At 49.3% G+C, this 16,559-nt stretch overlaps 1 protein-coding gene across 27 annotated transcripts in view; it reads right to left on the reverse strand.

The window, feature by feature from the left end:
• NDUFS6 (NADH:ubiquinone oxidoreductase subunit S6) overlaps positions 1-16,559 on the reverse strand; it is a 183,703-nt gene that overhangs the window by 74,125 nt on the left and 93,019 nt on the right. Inside the window, exon 1 of one of the 27 annotated variants that reach the window (XM_050795296.1) lies at positions 15,804-15,807. The exons of 23 other annotated variants lie outside the window; for them this stretch is intronic. The gene's annotated coding sequence lies outside the window, so the exon portion shown is untranslated. Of the gene's footprint in view, positions 1-7,124; positions 7,130-8,923; positions 8,928-11,465; positions 11,470-15,803; positions 15,808-16,559 lie in introns of those variants that run through there. 3 more of the 27 variants (XM_050795314.1, XM_050795281.1, XM_050795290.1) reach the window with 3 other exon arrangements.

Below are 16,559 nucleotides of genomic sequence, written 5' to 3' on the forward strand. Positions count from 1 at the left end.
TCTATACCCTGTGAAACTATTCTTCAAAAATAAAGAAAAAACAATGACTTTCTCAGATAAAATTGAGAAATTTCTTGTCCACAGACCTGCTTGCAGAAAATATTAAAAATTCTTTAGAGGGAAGAAAAATATGGAGGTCAGAAACTTGCATCCTTATAAAGAAAGAAAGGACACTGAAGAAGAAATGAGTGAAAGTTAAATAAAAAGTTCTGTTTTTCATATTGTTAGCTGATCTAACAGGTAACACTGTGTTCAAAATAATGGTAATATAATAGCAAAATAATGGCAATAAAGCAGTGCTTAGATGAAAATTTATAGCATTGAATATATTTTAGAAAAGAAGAAATATCGGCCAAGCACAGTGGCTCATGCCTGTAATCCCAGCACTTTGGGTGGCCGACACAGGTGGATCACTTGAAGTCAGGAGTTCAAGATCATCCTGGCCAACATGACGAAACCCTATCTCTACTAAAAATACAAAAATTAGCTGAGTGTTGTGGCATGCATCTGTAATCCCAGCCACTTGGGAGGCTGAGGCAGGAGAATTACTTGAACCCAGGAGGAGTAAGTTGCAATGAGCTGAGATCGTGCCATTGCACTCCAGCCTGGGTGACAGAGTGAGACTCAGCCTCAAAAAAAAAAAAAGAAAGAAAAGAAAAGAAAATCAATAATCTAGACTTCCACCTTAGGAAACTAGAAAAGGAAAAGCAGTTAAATCCAAAGTAATCGGAAGAAAGAAAACAATAAAAATTAGAGCAGAAACAATAAAATTAAAAACAGAAAATAAAGAAAATCAACAAAACCCAAAGATGGTTCTTTGAAAATATCAATACATTGATAAGACTCTAGCCAGGATAATTAAGAAAAAAGAGAGGACACAACTTACTAGTATCAGAAAGGAAACAGGAAACATCACTACAGATCCTGTAGCTTTTTAAAGGATAATGAAACATTATGAGCCAGGTGCAGTGGCTCACGCCTGTAATCCCAGTACTTTGGGAGGCCAAGGCAGGCGGATCATGAGGTCAGGAAATCGGGACCATCCTGGCCAACATGATAAAACCCATCTCTACTAAAAATACAAAAAATTAGCCAGGCGTGGTGGTGGACACCTGTAGTCCCAGCTACTCGGGAGGCTGAGGCAGGAGAATGGCGTGAACCCAGGAGGTGGAGCTTGCAGTGAGCCGAGATCACGCCACTACATTCCAGCCTCACAGAGCGAGACTCTGTCTCAAAAGAAAAGAAAAGAAACATTATGAGCAACTCTATGCCTACATATTCGATAACCTAAAGGAAATAGACCAATTCATTGAAAGATGCAATTTGCCAAAACTCGCAAAAGAAGAAATAGACTATCTGAATAGGTCTATAGTAAAGAAATTGAATCAATAGTTAATAACTTCCCAAAACAGAAAGCACCAGGCCCAGATGGGGTCACTGGTAAATTCTACCAAACTTATAAGGAAAAATCATACCAATTATTTACAGTATCTGCCAGAAGATGGAAGCAAAGCAAACACTTCCTAACTCATTATATGAGACCAACATTACCTTAATATGAAAACCAGACAAAGATATTACAAGAAAAAAAACCAAAGGCCAATATCTCTCATAAATATAGATGCAAAAATACTCAACAAAATATTAGCAAATCAAATCCATTAAAGTGTAAAAAAAAATTATATACCACAACCAGATGGGTTTTATCCCAGGTGTGCAAGTCTGATTCAGCATTCAAAATTCAATTAATAAAATCCATCACATCAGCAGACTAAGAAAGAAAAACCAGATGATTATATTAATAGATGAAAATATTGGGGTTTTTGTTGGATTTGACAAAATAATAACAACAATGCATTCAGTTAGCTGTGCTTACATATGTGCTTATGTATAAGAAATTAATGACAGCAATGATAACAAGGGATGGAAAAGAAGAGTTAGGGTTATTTTGTTATATAGGATACTTGAACTACCTGTGAAGTTCTGTAATGTTATTACAAAATGGAATTCATGATTTATTTCATTCGTTTATGATGAAAACTCTCAGCAAACTAGGAATAGAAGGTAACTTCCTCAGCTTAACAAATAATAGCTACAAAAACCCACAGCTAACATTATACTTAATGGTGAGAAGCCAGAAGCTTTCCTATTGAAACCAGGAAGAATGCAGTGATGCCACCTCTCACCACTGTTTTTCAGCATTATACTGGAAGTCCTAACTAGTGCAATAAGACAAGAAAAGAAAATAAGAGGTATACTGATTAAGGAAAAAGTAAAACAAATAATGTCATCTATGATCATGTCTTTGTTCACAGATGACATGACCATCTATGTATAAAATTCAAAAAAAATTGACTAAAAATCCTCCTGGAATAAGTCATAGCAATATTGCAAGATATAGGGTTAATATAAAAAGGCAATCACTTTTCTATGTACCAAAAATAAACAGTGGAATTCAAAATTAAAAACACATCACCATCTACATTAGCACCCCCACAAATGAAATACTTAGGTATAAGTATAATAATATCTACAAGATACATATGAGGAAAGCTACAAAACTCTGATGAAAGACATCAAAGATTAAATAATTGGAGAGATATTCCATCTCCATGAGTATAGTCACGATGCCATTCTTCCCAAGTTGATCTGTAGCTTCAATGTAATCTCAATCAAAATCCCAGTGAGTTATTTTGCAAATGCAGAAAAACTGATTTTTAAAGTTTGTATGGCAAGACAAAAGACTCAGAATAGACATGTCAGTGCTGAAGGAGAAGAGCAAAGTCCTAGGACTGGTGCTACCTGAGGTCAAGCCTTACTATAAAGCTCTAGTAGTCAAGACAGTGTGATAACAGCAAAAGAATAGACAAATAGGTCAAAGGAACAGAAGAGAGCCCAGAAATAGACCCACACACATTTAGTCAACTGATCCTTGACAAAGGAGCAAAGGCAATTCAATGGAGGAAGGATAGCCTTTCAACAAATAGCTACAGACAAAATAGTAAATCTAGACACAGACATTACACACTTCACAAAAATCATCTCAAAATGGAATTAACTGAAAATGGATCACAGACCTAAATGTAAAATGCAAAACTATGAAACTCCTACAAGATGACGTAGAAGAAAACCTAGATGACCTTGGGTATAGTAACGGCTTTTTTAGATAAAATGCTAAGGGCATGATTCATAAAACAAATAATTGACCAGTTGGGCTTTATTAAAAACTGCTGTGTAAACGACAATGTCAAGAGAATGAGAAATAAGCCACAACCTGGAGAAAATATTTGCAAAAGGCATACCTGATAAGGACTGTTATCTGAAATATACAAATAACTCTTAAAATGCAACAAGAAGAAAATGAGCAACCCAATTAAACATTGGCAAGATCTGAACAGATAACAGATACTTCACTACGGAATACATACAGATGGCAGTAAGCATTGAAGAGCTACTCCACATCATGTGTCCTCAGGGAAATGCACATTAAAACAACGTGATACTACTACACACCTATTAGAATAGCCAAAATCCTTAACACTGTGAACATCAAATGCTGGCCAGGATGTGGAGCAACAGGAACTCTCATCCATTGCTGGTGGGCATACAAAGTGACACAGCCACTATGGAAGACAGTTTAGTGGTTTCTGAAAAACTAAACATATGCTTACCCTGTAATCCAGAATCCATACTCCTTGGTATTTACCCAAAGAGGTTGAAAACGTGTGTCCACACCAACACCTGCATGTGGATGTTTATAAAAGCTTTATTCATGATGCTCATAGAAAATTGTTCATTATGCAAGCTTTATTTACAATATTTATAGAAGCTTCCATTCATAATTCCATTCCTTGCCTAATAATTCCATATTTGCTTGGAAGCAACTGAGATATCCTTCAGTAGGTGAATGGATAAATAAATAGTGCACATCCAGACAGTGGAATATTACTCAGCCCTAAAAAGAAATGATCCATGAAAAGACATGGAGGAAACCTAAATGCTTATTACTAAGAGAAAGAAGCCAATCTAATAGGCTACACACTGTGTGATTCCAACTCTAGGACATTCGGAAAAGGGCAAAACTATTGAGATGGTAAAAAGATCAGTGGTTCCAGGCATGAGTGGGAAGGAGGGATGAATAGGCAGAGCATGAAGGATTTTTTAGGGCAGCAAAAATACTCTGCATGACACTTCAACGGTGGGCACATGTGGACCCTTCAGTGGTGGACACATTTATCCAAAGCCTAGACTGTGCAGTGCCAAGAGTGAGTCCGAATGCAGGCTGTGGACTCGGGGTGATGACGATGGTTTGGTAGTAACACACCCTCTAGTGGGGAAGTTGGTAGAGGGCAGCCTGTGCCTGCCTGGGGGCAGGAGATCCCTGGAACTCTGTACCTTCTGCTCAATTTTTGCTGTGAACCTAAAACTGCTCTAAAAATAAAGTTTTTTAATTTTAAAAAGAGAGTTGTGCAGCACATTAATCCCTAAATTTTCTGAAAACAGAAGACATTTTATCTCAAAAACAAGTTGTTCATAAAAGGAGCAGAGCCAGGTCATGGGACAGGAAGAAGGCGCCTTTGTAGGGTAGACGTGTGCGGCTGGCTCGGGATCTCTCGGCATTCTGAGGACAGAATCCTGAGGCTGACCACAGGGAGGGTGCACAGGGAGCTCCAGCCTCCCAGCGTCAGGCCAGGAGGGACAGCAGCACATGATCCTGGATGGGATGCAGGGGTCTCCAAATTGTCCCGAAGGGACAGACCACAGTGGGGGTCCAGGCCTGGCTGGTGCTGGGGCAGCATGGAGGGAGCAGCATGGAGGGAGTGGGCATCGAGGCACTGTGAGGACACTCACTTCCCTAAGGGGCCTGGCAGGGCCGCCCATGGGAGGCCGTTTCCAGATACGTGGAGTCTGCTGCCTGTTGGACTTTGCTGTCTCTGTTTGGTGCTGAGGGGCTCCTTGTCTGGGACTCCTCCCTCCCAGGCAGAAGGGGGTCATCAAGGACCTGGGCCAGTCAGCACCCATCATCCCCACTAGGGGGTCCCTGGGACCTGTGCTCCAGCATCTTGGGTCCTCGGCTTTGCACATCCGGGTCCCTCTGTTTTGAGGAATTTGGAGAAGCAGGTAGGGACACAGCCACCACCTCTGCCAGGATCTCACCGAGCTGAGGGCCAGTAGGGCCTTTGCTCCTGAGCTTTGACTGGGCCCACAGTGGATTGGGGTCACCCCGAGGTTGCCACGGCCAGGCTCGCCATGTTCAGAGTATCATCTTTATCTGGGAGGCTAAGGGCTACAGGAAAATGAGGACAGCAGTGGGAGGCACCTGCTTCTCCCCCACCAGCTTCCTCTGTGGAGACACTTTGCTGGAACCCTAGAAATCCCAAGGGATGCACTTTGCTGCAGAGATGCATATGACTACAAGGAATAAAACAAAAAGAGGAAAGGACAGATCTTCAGATAGGCAGTGCGAAAATCTTCCTGTTTCTAGAAAAGAAAGGAAAGCCCATTTCAATGTCAGTTTTTCCAGTGAACCTCATGTTCTTAGCACAGAGAACAAGGCTGAGAGCACCAAGATCACATGCCCAGCTGATAAAGGCAAAGACGGAACCAAGTCGCCCACTGCAGAGCCTGGGACAGAGGAGGAGGGCCTGCCCCCTTCCCTCTCAGCCTGGATGTTACGTAGAACAGAGCAGCAAGGTGCAGAACGAGGACCATCCCGAGAATGGAAACTGTCATAAAAGTCACTAAGGCAGCCAGAACCTCCTTTATCCACATGTAAAAGAAAATAACCGTGAAATCAGATTCTAATTTAGTTCCCAGAAGTTCCTCTCCGTCTCACTGAATAGCAGCTCAGATGAAAATTAACTTACACAGATGCATAGGATGTGCAGGACATCTGATTTGACTTCTCTCTTTTTGTGTGGGACTCAGAAGCCCAGGGAGGGGCCCAGTTGGGTCACAGAGTCGGCATGGGCACCACCAGGACCAGGACCTACGCTTGCTCCCCTGCCCCAGGGACCAACCGTGCATTGACCGCAGCTCATGACAAGGAGACTGGGAGAAGCCGGGTGGCTGCAGGGCTGCTCACCCCTCCTTCATACCCACCGGTGCCAGAGTTGTCTAGTGGGACCCCGACCTTCTTAAAAGTAGTTTTAAGATGTCAGCTACATGTTCCCAAGGAAGCCTGGTGTATCCACCTCCACACAGCCTCATCCCAGGGTAAGTATTCCATGGCAGAGGCTGCCCAGGACTTGCAGAAAAGCTCTCCATGCACCAAGCCTTTGTCTCTGATCAATCTTGATTTGAATAGGGTTGCCAGGCGGAGCAGAAACACACCAACAAGAGCAATGACAAAAGACAGGACTCCAGCTTAAATGTGAAATTCAGATAACAAATCATGTAGTGCTTTAAGTGTGTCCCACATGTTACATGCATGTACTTATCTTTGCATAGCAATCCTTGCATCATAGCTGGTCTTGCTCTTGCTTTGACCAATGGAGCACCCTGGGAGGGACTTCATGTCAGGGCAGAGCCTGGCCTCAGGGGGCCTTGGAGTTGCTGCCCCTTGTCCTGGAGCCCTCCCCAGAAGCCACCAGAATGAGTGGATGAGCCTGCCTGGGGGTGAGACCTGGGACCAGCCATGTTGACTGCTTGTTCCAGCCCAGGTTCCAACCCACAGAGAGCTCAGCCACGGCCACATGGTCACATGGTCATGGAGAGGTGGGCAGAACTCCCTGTTGAGCCCAGGCCCTGCTGCTGACCACAGTCGCGAGCTAAGGACATGGCTGCCATCTGAAGGAGCTGCCCCTGGGAGCATCTGTTAGGCAGGAGTGGACAGCAGGTGCTGCACTGCTGCCTTGTTCTGTGCCTCCTTGCGTGGATGCTCTCTGCCTGGCTCAGCTCTGACTCCCCAGTGCCAGGGCGCGTGTAACATGCAGCATGCTGCCCAAACCATCTCTGGCACCTATGAGCCCACCTGCCCACACACACAGGAGTGCAGGGCCAAGGAAGGTTATGCTCAGCCTGCCAGCTGCTTACATGGTGAACCAAACCTTAGAGCTGTTAGGCTGGGGGACGCACTGGTAAACGTCGCAACGTGGGCAGCGTTCTTCCTGTTCCTCCCTGGGCCCCCCATCTCTGAGAGCTGCAGGTGCCTCCCGGCAGGCGTCTTTGTGCAGGACTTCCTGGCTGTGGGATCCTCTTACCAAGGACGGGATGCAGGCACATCCTCTGGAGTTAATCACTGACCAGGAATCTGCACTCCCACAGCAAACATCACATCAGCCAGCCTCTTGGGGCTGCAGGGCTGAGCTTCCCCCAGGGATGGATTTCCCTCCCTTTCCTATTACATGGAGTTGAAGACTGCAGTTGTCTGAACCGGTTTGGCTGAGAGGGCCCAGCCCACACCTAGAGCTTCAGTCCAAGGATCCCAATCGGGTCCCATGTCTGCTGAACTTGTCTGGACGCAGGTGCTTATGGCACCTAGGGCAGGGTGCCCATCCACCCACCTCACTCAGCCCTGCTGGCTGCAGCCTTTCTCCCTAATGCCATGGCCAGCACAGTCCCTGAGTCAGCAAGACCTGGCACAGCATGACGGGGAACCCTGAGAGCTGGGCCCTTTCCCTTCTCCAGCCCCCACCAGAACCACAGGGTGTTGTGGCTAGCCTCTAGCTCCAGGTTTGCAGGTGGGGGCTGGCAACCAGGTCCTAGTGGGACAAGGGAGCTAGAAGACAAGGGAGCTCAGTCCCAGGAGAGCCTGAGGCTCCCCCAGCAGTGATGCCTGAGGCTTGGAAGTGGTGGAGAGTGGGGAGGGGTCACTCCAGGGGTGCAGGGGCCCTCTGCAGAGAGTGCCTTGAGCTGAGACTTTCTGAGCAGAAGGGATGGTGGCTATGCTGGGCAGACCTGGGCGGGCTGCTGAGGGGCTCCTGAGGGCAGGGAGGAGATGGCTGTGAAGACAGCAGTGAGGGTCACGGAGGAGAGGGCGAGAGGGTGGGATCCAGGGCTCTAGGGGTCAGGGAGGAGAGGGCAAGAGGGTGGGGGTCAGGGCGCTAGGAGGTGGGGAGGAGAGGGTGGCCAGGCCATGGATCAGGGTTGTGGGGGGTGGAAAAGGGAGGGCAGAGTGGGGGTCAAGGCCATGGGGGGCAGTAAGGGAGGGTGGTGAGGCCCTGGGTCAGGGCCGTTGGGGGCAGGGAGGAGAGGGTGGCAAGGGCCAGGGATCAGGGCCACGGGGCCAGTGCCTGGGGCAAGGAGCCTGGATTTGTCCTAAGAGCCATGGGCGCCCCTGCGGAGCCCGGCAAGGGAATGGTGAGTGCTGCGTGGGTTTCCCACCATCCCTCTGGCTGCTGCAGGACAGGATGGGCAGGTGGCGGCAGGAGGTGAGGGGCAGTGGACTCTCTGGGAATGGAGGACGGCAGGGTCAGTGACTCTCTGGGAATGGAGGACGGCAGGGTCAGTGACTCTCTGGGAATGGAGGACGGGAGGGTCAGTGACTCTCTGGGAACGGAGGATGGGAGGGGTGCTCAGCTGGTTAAGGGAGAGGGTCCCATGGCAGCTGGCTGGGAGTGGGGGCTTGTGATAGATTATTTGGGGTCCAAACTGCAGCCAGTCTCCTGAACCTCCTCTTAGGCTCATCTGCCTCCTTTCCAGTACAATCCAGTTTTAACAGTGAACCGCACTAGGTCACTGTAACAAGAACCCCCCACCCTTGGTACTGGCCACCCTCAGTATCTGGAAAATTCCTCTCTCTGACCCTCAGTACCTGACCCCCAGCCTCCAGTCAGCAGGAATTCTGTGAGGTTGGTTCTGCCAGAAAAAGGGGGGCTCCATGTCTCCTGGCGGTCCCTCCCCACCCACCAACCCCCGTTCCCTGGCTGCAAGTCTCTTCCTGTCCTGCCATGTCTGCCATGGAGCCCAGCTCCACAGCGGGCCCCGCCCCTCACGTGACTGCCCTGGGTAAAATCTGTCTTCTCCACTTCTCTGGTGCTGGTCTTCCTGGCAGCAAGAATGAACTGTCATGGGCAGTGGCACCTCACCCAGGCAGCAGGGCAGGGGAGAAGGCAGCCCTGCAGGCTCTGAGAGTACAAGAGCCAGGGGATAGTGGTGTCCACCGGGCCAGGGAGGCAAGCGCAGCCACGCAGGGCTCCTCCTGCCTCCACCCCTGCAGAGCCTCTCTTGGGCCAGGCCCACCCAAAGGCCAGAGGATGATGGGCCTAGGTCAGCCTGGGGGGTGCCTTGGCCTGGTGGGAGCTGGTGAACGGTGCTGGTGTAATTTTCCAAGGGGTTCCCCTTGCCCACTGCCTAGACAGAGCTGATTCATCAAGACAGGGAATTACAATAGAGAAAGTAATTCACACAGAGCCGGCTGTGCGGGAGACCGGAGTTTTATTACTACTCAAGTCAGTCTCCTTGAGCATTTGGGGAGCAGCGTTTTTAAGGACAACTCAGTGGATGAGGGGAAGCCAGTGAGCCAGGAGTGCTGGTTGGTCAGGCATGAAATAATAGGAAACTGGAGCTGTCCTCTTGCACTGAGTCGGTTCCTGGGTGAGGGCCACAAGATCAGATGAGACAGTTATCGATCTGGGTGGTCCATCAAGTGCAGGGTCTGCAAAATTTCTCAAGCACTGATCCTAGAACCAGTTTAGGGAGGGTCAGAATCTAGTAGCCTCCAGCTGCATGACTCCTAAACCATCATTTCTAATCTTGTGGCTGTTAGTCCTACAAAGGCAATCTAGTCCCCAGCAAGACGGAGGTCTACCTTGGGAAAGCGCTGTTTTTGTTTTTGTTTAAACTATAAACAAAGTTTCTCCCAAAGTTAGTTCAGCCTATGCCCAGGAATGAACAAGGACAGCTTGGAGGTTAGAAGGAAGATGGAGTTGGTTAAGTTAGCTCTCTTTCACTGTCTCAGTCATAATTTTGCAAAAGTGGTTTCACTGGCAGCTGGACCACGGGAGGAGATGTGTCTGGGGTAGGCTAACAGGACGGGATGAGGGGTGTTTGGTGGAGCCCTTGTTTCCCTCTTTCCTTCTACCTGCAGGGATCGGTGTGTCTGGGGAGGGAGGGGTGTCCAGCAAGGAACTGAGGGTCACTTATCCTCCTTGAGGACCACCTTGGCCCCTCAAAGCCCTTGGGGGATGGTTTTGGGCGGTACTGAAGCATCTTTCAAAGGACCGAGCCTAGAGTAACACAGGTGGCCTTAAAGAACTTGATCTGGGCCAGGTCAGCCCATGGCCCCACACCCAGCATCCCTGGAGCCTTGATGGAGCACAGGCTTAGTTTGCACAGGAATCTCACACTCAGTGGTCTCAGTCCAGGCTGCGGAAGTTCAGATCCCCTGGGGAGTTTTTAACAATCCCCAGGCCCAGGTTGTACTCCAGACCAATTGATCATGAATCCCTCTGGTGAGACATTGGCATCAGTATTTCTAAAGCTTCTCGGTGGGGATTCCAAAGTGCAACCAAGTTTGAAAACTAGTGCTGTCCTCTAGGGAAGGTCAATGGTTCTGGCTGCACTTTACGATCCATCAGAGAACTTTTCAAAACTAGAGTGATGCCCTGGGCTGCCCGCTACCCACCTTGTTCCTTCTCCAGGGGCCCCAAAGTGTCCTTGATTGAGCACCCAAACTCATGAAGCACTCCTCCGCTTGGTGACACAGAAATGGGCTTGGAGGTCACCGAGGGGACGACCACGAGGCTGGATGGTCCGCATCCTCCCTAAAGTCAGCGACTCCATCCTGCCAATCACTGAGCAAGCACTTCCTCTGCAGGTCATTCATTCTTCCAGCCTTCCCTGCACACCTGCTGCACCCCTGTGGTCCTGCTGTGGGTGGACATCGAGGCAGGGGAAGCTCTGCTCAGCTTCAGGGAATTCAACCCTAGGGGAGACAGACAGAAAACAGGGAGAAAGAGGAAGTGCGGGACCCAGTGGATCGCACAGCGTCCTGGAGGAAGGGCCCTCTGCCTCCTCCCTGATTCCACCTGCCTCTGACCCCCGCCTGCTGGGGATCACCAGCCCTGTCTGCTGTGGACACGGATGGGCTCTGTTGAAGACAAAGGCCCCTCTGTGGTCACCTCCCCTTGGGAGGGGCAGCTCTCAGGAACCTCCTGTCCCCGCCTCGTCTCCCCATCTCTGGCCATCTTCCACACTCCAGTGAGCAGCGTCCCCTGCAGAGAGCATCTGTCTGCACAATGAGGCTTCCCTTCCCCCTGACCCTAGCCTGCTCTGAGCTCGCCCTCTTTGCTGGGCCGGCAAGGAGATCCCACTGGAGCCTAGGACAGCCGTGGTCACAGAAGACACATAGTCCTGAAAAGCAAAATGTGGGGGAAGCAGAAGTTCACCCTACTCTGTGAACATCCATAAAAGCGACGAGGGAACAGCTAGAGTGAGCCCCAGCACATGTGTCGGCACCAGCCTGCCAGGCTCAGGAGCCCTTCGGAGCCAGGGCACCCTCCACCACTTGTGGCATTTGGCATCCCCCTGTCCTGAGGGTGTCTTCTGAGATGCCCTTTTCACCTGTTGCCCTTAGGCCACCACGTGCTCCAGCACAGATGCTGTCAACTGCACCTTACATCTGAGCAAATGAACGTCAGAGAGGTCGGTTGACTTGGTCGAGACCCAGACACTGGAGCAGGATGAACAACACAGAGCAAGGTCCCGCTGTGGAAAGGCACATTCCCAGGAGAGGGAAGCCTCCAGTGCTTCGCTGGGGACTCCAGGGACGAGGGAGTGGCCCCACTGGGCTGCCGGCCCTCGCTGGGCCTGGACACATCCGAGGTCCATTGGCAAAGGCCAGCCAGCCCGGTGTCCGAGCTCCCCCAGCCCCTCTGCACACAGGCTGGGTCTGGAGGCAGCGCCTCCGCCGGGGCTGGCCAGGGAGCTCCAGCCACCCTACCGTGTTCACGCCACACTTGGAGACTCGTTCTGCACCCAGGCCCTGGCGCCTCCTCTTACATAGCCGCGGAATCTCACAGCTCACATCTGTCTTCCCAAGCGTTATTTTTTTTTTTAAGAGAGAGAATGGGAAGGAATAAAAAAAAGAAGAAGGAGATTCGGGAGATAAAAGGCGCATGTGGGGACAAAGGAGCCCTGACAGTCCAGGTTATTAATGGCCGGCCCATATGCATCCGGGGTAATTAACTATTCACAGGTGAAATTAGCTGATAGGAGTGGCTGTCGCAAGTAAATCGAATGAGCTCCGATTATATCAATAGTTTTCAACCAGTGTCCCTGGTTATCAAACCATCAAATAAATTTGTCCACTCTCTTCCTTTGGGGGAAAAACTTTAATTACCCAGCCCTGGCATATGGCAGGTCATTAATAAAGCCTAGTTATCAGGCCGCAGGTTCGGGAGCTTGACCGTTATCTATCTTTTATCTAAATAAACATTTGGGAAATGTCCTTAAAATTATTATAGATACTTTGCCCCTGCCCCCAATAGAAATTTCTAAATGGAAAGGGCTGCATTTCACCGCGCGGTCCGCGGCGTACTCCTCACGCTGCTCCTCCCTCCCGGCCTCTGGCGGGTCTGAGATCCGGAGCCGGCTGCCCCTGCAGTGATGGATCTACCCGACCTGCACATGCAGATAAGGGCAGGCACGGGCGGCTCTCCTTAATGTGCGTTTACTCCGCCTCTGTTACCAGCGCTCCCTTTATTTCCATGCCGCATATATCAATGACAAGCAGGAGAATGGAGCAGCCAGTGGTGACACGGAGTGGGCCTGGGCTTGCGTCTCCAAGGCCCAAGAGTCAGAACTCTTTCATTAAAACAAAAAATGCCTAGCCTGGCCAACATGGCAAAACCCCGTCTCTATTAAAAATACAAAAATTAGCTGGGCGTGGTGGCAGGCACCTGTCATCCCAGCTACTCAGGAGGCTGAGGCACGAGAATCACTGGATCCTGGGAGGCAGAGGTTGCAGTGAGCCGAGATCGTGCCACTGCACTCCAGCCTGAGCAACAGAGTGAGACTCCATCTCAAAAAATAAATAAATAAATAAAAGAATGATAAAAAACCGTTGATGACTCCATGTTTAATCAAGTAATGGTTATTCTGGAGAGAACGTCAAGACTGGCCTACTGTGCATTGTTCTACAAGAGTAATAGATTACAGTGTGGTAGGGTCCGTTTCTGGACATTTAGTGTTCTAGATAGGATTTATGTTCACCAGAGGAGGCAAGAGAACAGGAGAATCGCGCCAAGGGCATGTGCCGTCGCCTGTCACCATGTTAACGTCATTACCTCGTGTGTACAGCCAGGGGCTACCAGGAGCCCGTGGGAGGCACCCCTACTTCTGCTGCACCTGCAGTGTTTCCCCGACCCCAGCACCTTGGCTAGTGCAGAGCATGGCCCAAGAAACATACATTGAATGAATCAAATTGTAAGAAAATCACATTTCATTCTCATTAATAGTGCTTAAAGGAAGAGTGTTGGGAACCCGCATGTTGGGTTCATTTTATTTTATTTTTCTTTGCCGCATTCTCTCCAGTTTCCTGGACCGCTATATCGAGACAAAAGAAATGGAAGGAAAATGTGGTGGGTGGAAATTTTCCAAAGGGAACATACTCCAAATTTCCAGGCTGGAGAACCTTCAAGTTGAAGTCTCGCCTTTGAGCAGCTGGAGCCACAGACTCCCACCCAGCGGACGCCCTAGGAGAGCACAGAGCTTTCTCTTGTCTTTTCATCACGGAAATACTAACGCTGAAAGCAAGCTCTTGGCTCAGCCTTCACTTCACTGCAAGACCAAGATGGGAGGCGGAGTCCAATCCTCATGCACCTGTGAGCAGGGACAGAAACGTGAAGAAATGAAGATTTGAAGTGTCTGTGGCGGAGGACGTTGGTGTGACTGTCGAAGGCCAGTGCCTCGGTGGCAGGTGTGGTCCTGCCTAGCAGTTCTGATGCTAAGTGTGCAATGAGGGATTTTAGTTACATAGGAGCACAGGTGGCTTAATCACTCCCAGAACACCTTAATTCAAAAAGAAAATGGCAGCGAAGTATAGGACTCATGCCTATAATCCCAGCACTTTGGGAGGCCAAGGTGGGAGGATTACTTGAGCCTAGGAGTTCCCTACTAGACTGGGAAACATAGTGAGACCTCGTCTCTACAAAAAATTTAAAAATTAGCCAGTAAGTATTCTGCAAATAGATTCCTTTAAAATTAAAAATATAAAGATAAAAAAGTCAGCTGGACATGGTGGTGCACGCCTGTAGTCTCAACTACTTGGGAGGCTGAGGCAGGAGCCTCTCTTGAGCTCAGGATATTGAGGCTGCAGTGAGCCATGATTGCACCAATGCACTTCAGCCTGAGCAACAGAGCAAGACCCTATCTCAAAAAAGAGAGAGAAAAAAAGTGGTTAATGTGGTGCCCAGGTGGGCAAGAGGGTGCCGCCCTTCGGGACACAGCTGCACACCCATGCAAGGCTGTGGCTCAGGCTGTGTGTGCATTTCCAATAACTACAAGCAGAAACAAACCCCGACTTCGTGCCCTTTGAATACAGCTCTTTTTGGTTAGAGGGAACTATTTCCACTCTTTCTATAATTCCATCTTCCTAATGATGCTTCTTGTGTTACAGTGGCTTGTGAACCTGGAGTGGGCACAGTTCTGTTCCAGGCTTTACCGAGGCCTATGAACCTGGAATGGGCACAGTTCTCCAGGCTTTACCAAGGCTTCTGAACCTGAAGTGGGCACAGTTCTGTTCCAGGCTTTACCAAGGCCTGTGAACCTGGAGTGGGCACAGTTCTCCAGGCTTTACCGAGGCCTGTGAACCTGGAGTGGGCACAGTTCTGCTCCAGGCTTTACCGTGGCTTGTGAGCCTGGAGTGGGCACAGTTCTGCTCCAGGCTTTACCGTGGCTTGTGAGCCTGGAGTGGGCACAGTTCTTCTCCAGGCTTTACCGAGGCCTGTGAACCTGGAGTGGGCACAGTTCTTCTCCAGGCTTTACCGTGGCTTGTGAGCCTGGAGGGGGCACAGTTCTGCCTCAGGCTTTACCTGCTCTCCCTGGCAGTTACATGTTTACATGGAGGGATCTGCTATGTTCTCAGCAAACCATTTCTGATTTTGCAATTATAACTGCCCTGTTCGCTGCATGTTGTCTTTGGTGGTTCTATAATTAAAGAGCAGAGATTTTTTCTTCCACTGGCTGCACAAGGTGAAAAATGTTAGTTATTTTCAGAGACCCAGCTGCTACAAGCATTAAAAATTACTCAAAACATAAATGTATGGCATTGTGATCACAATGGATTGTGTTGTTGTAAATGAATTACACTGTAAATTGCTGTTTTAAATTAAAATATAGCCTATTAGGAATGGCAGGACAGTAATACAGAAGGAAGTAATTCATAGAATTGTCTCGAAAAGCCTGTCCCTGACAGAACTGATGGCAAAGGAAGTGCCACAAGCAGCTACCCCCACCTGGCAAAGTTAAAGTTTGCCGGCCCCGCGACACGCTTCTTTCCTTGTATCTCCCTGAAGACCTCCCCGCCTCCCACGGGTCCTGAGCCTGCATTGAGGGTCTGCACTGTGCTTGCTCCAGGGTGGGTAGCAGATGCACAAAGATGAGTGAGCACTGCCCTCCCTCAGACAGCGTGGGGCTCCTGGGGAGCCAGGCACCGTGCAGGCAGGCAGGAGGAAGGGGCCATGGTGAAGAGGCCTTGGGGTCTTATTTGGGCAGCCGAGGTGGAAGCAATAATATGCAAGGACACACAAAAGAGGTAACTGGCGGATTTAACTTGATTGATTGATCTCTGCCAGCAGATGATTGAAACTGACAGGAATTTGGAATCTTGGCATTGGGAGGAGCCTCTGGGAGGTGAAATGCCCCCGCCACCTTTCTCAAGCACTCGCGGGAGACAGTAGTCTGTTCTCTACTTGGACATTTCCAGAGGTGGAAAATTTGCCACTTTGTGACATACCCCCTTCCTGTGGGGGCAAATTCAAGTCTTCTCCCAACTGAACAACCTGAAGGTCATGTATTCAATTTGGATATGTTAACTTGGAAATCCCTGGTGACTCCCAAGAGGAGGCTCACAGCAGGAGGAGGAGGCGGGGGCTGACGGAAGATACTGGACATGCTCAGAACGGCCTTGGCACATGGGGACCAGAGGATCAAGGAGCAAGTTTGACTCTCATGCAGGGCTTTTATAAAATGGGTCTGATTTAAAAGGCAATGCAGCATATTTGGAGGGTTGTGAGCAATGGACTGAAATAATGCTGGAAATAGTTTAGGAGGATTAATTTATCCAAAGGAGGATGAACTGGAGAGAGAGAGAGACAGTGGACTCCCAGGCACTCCCACGGATCCTGACTCACGTTCAATAGAGACCTGGAGGTAATCTATTCCACCATTAGATAAGCAAACGGCTCCACACAAGATTCCTACCAAGAGCCTGCACAAAACGCTTCAGTTGCAGTGGCCTCCCCCAATCTGAGCATCACTTGCTGGCCACCCAGGCATTCTCCAGCCCAAACACCCCAGTGTCTTGTCCTCCTTTGACAGTGTCTCTTGGTCCTTCCGTATCCTGCCACATCGTGCTCCTGCTGCTTCATCACACATCAGTCCAGAAGTTTAGAGGT

The sequence above is a fragment of the Macaca thibetana genome, chromosome 6 (assembly GCF_024542745.1).
Source record: "Macaca thibetana thibetana isolate TM-01 chromosome 6, ASM2454274v1, whole genome shotgun sequence".
Lineage (NCBI taxonomy): Eukaryota > Metazoa > Chordata > Mammalia > Primates > Cercopithecidae > Macaca > Macaca thibetana.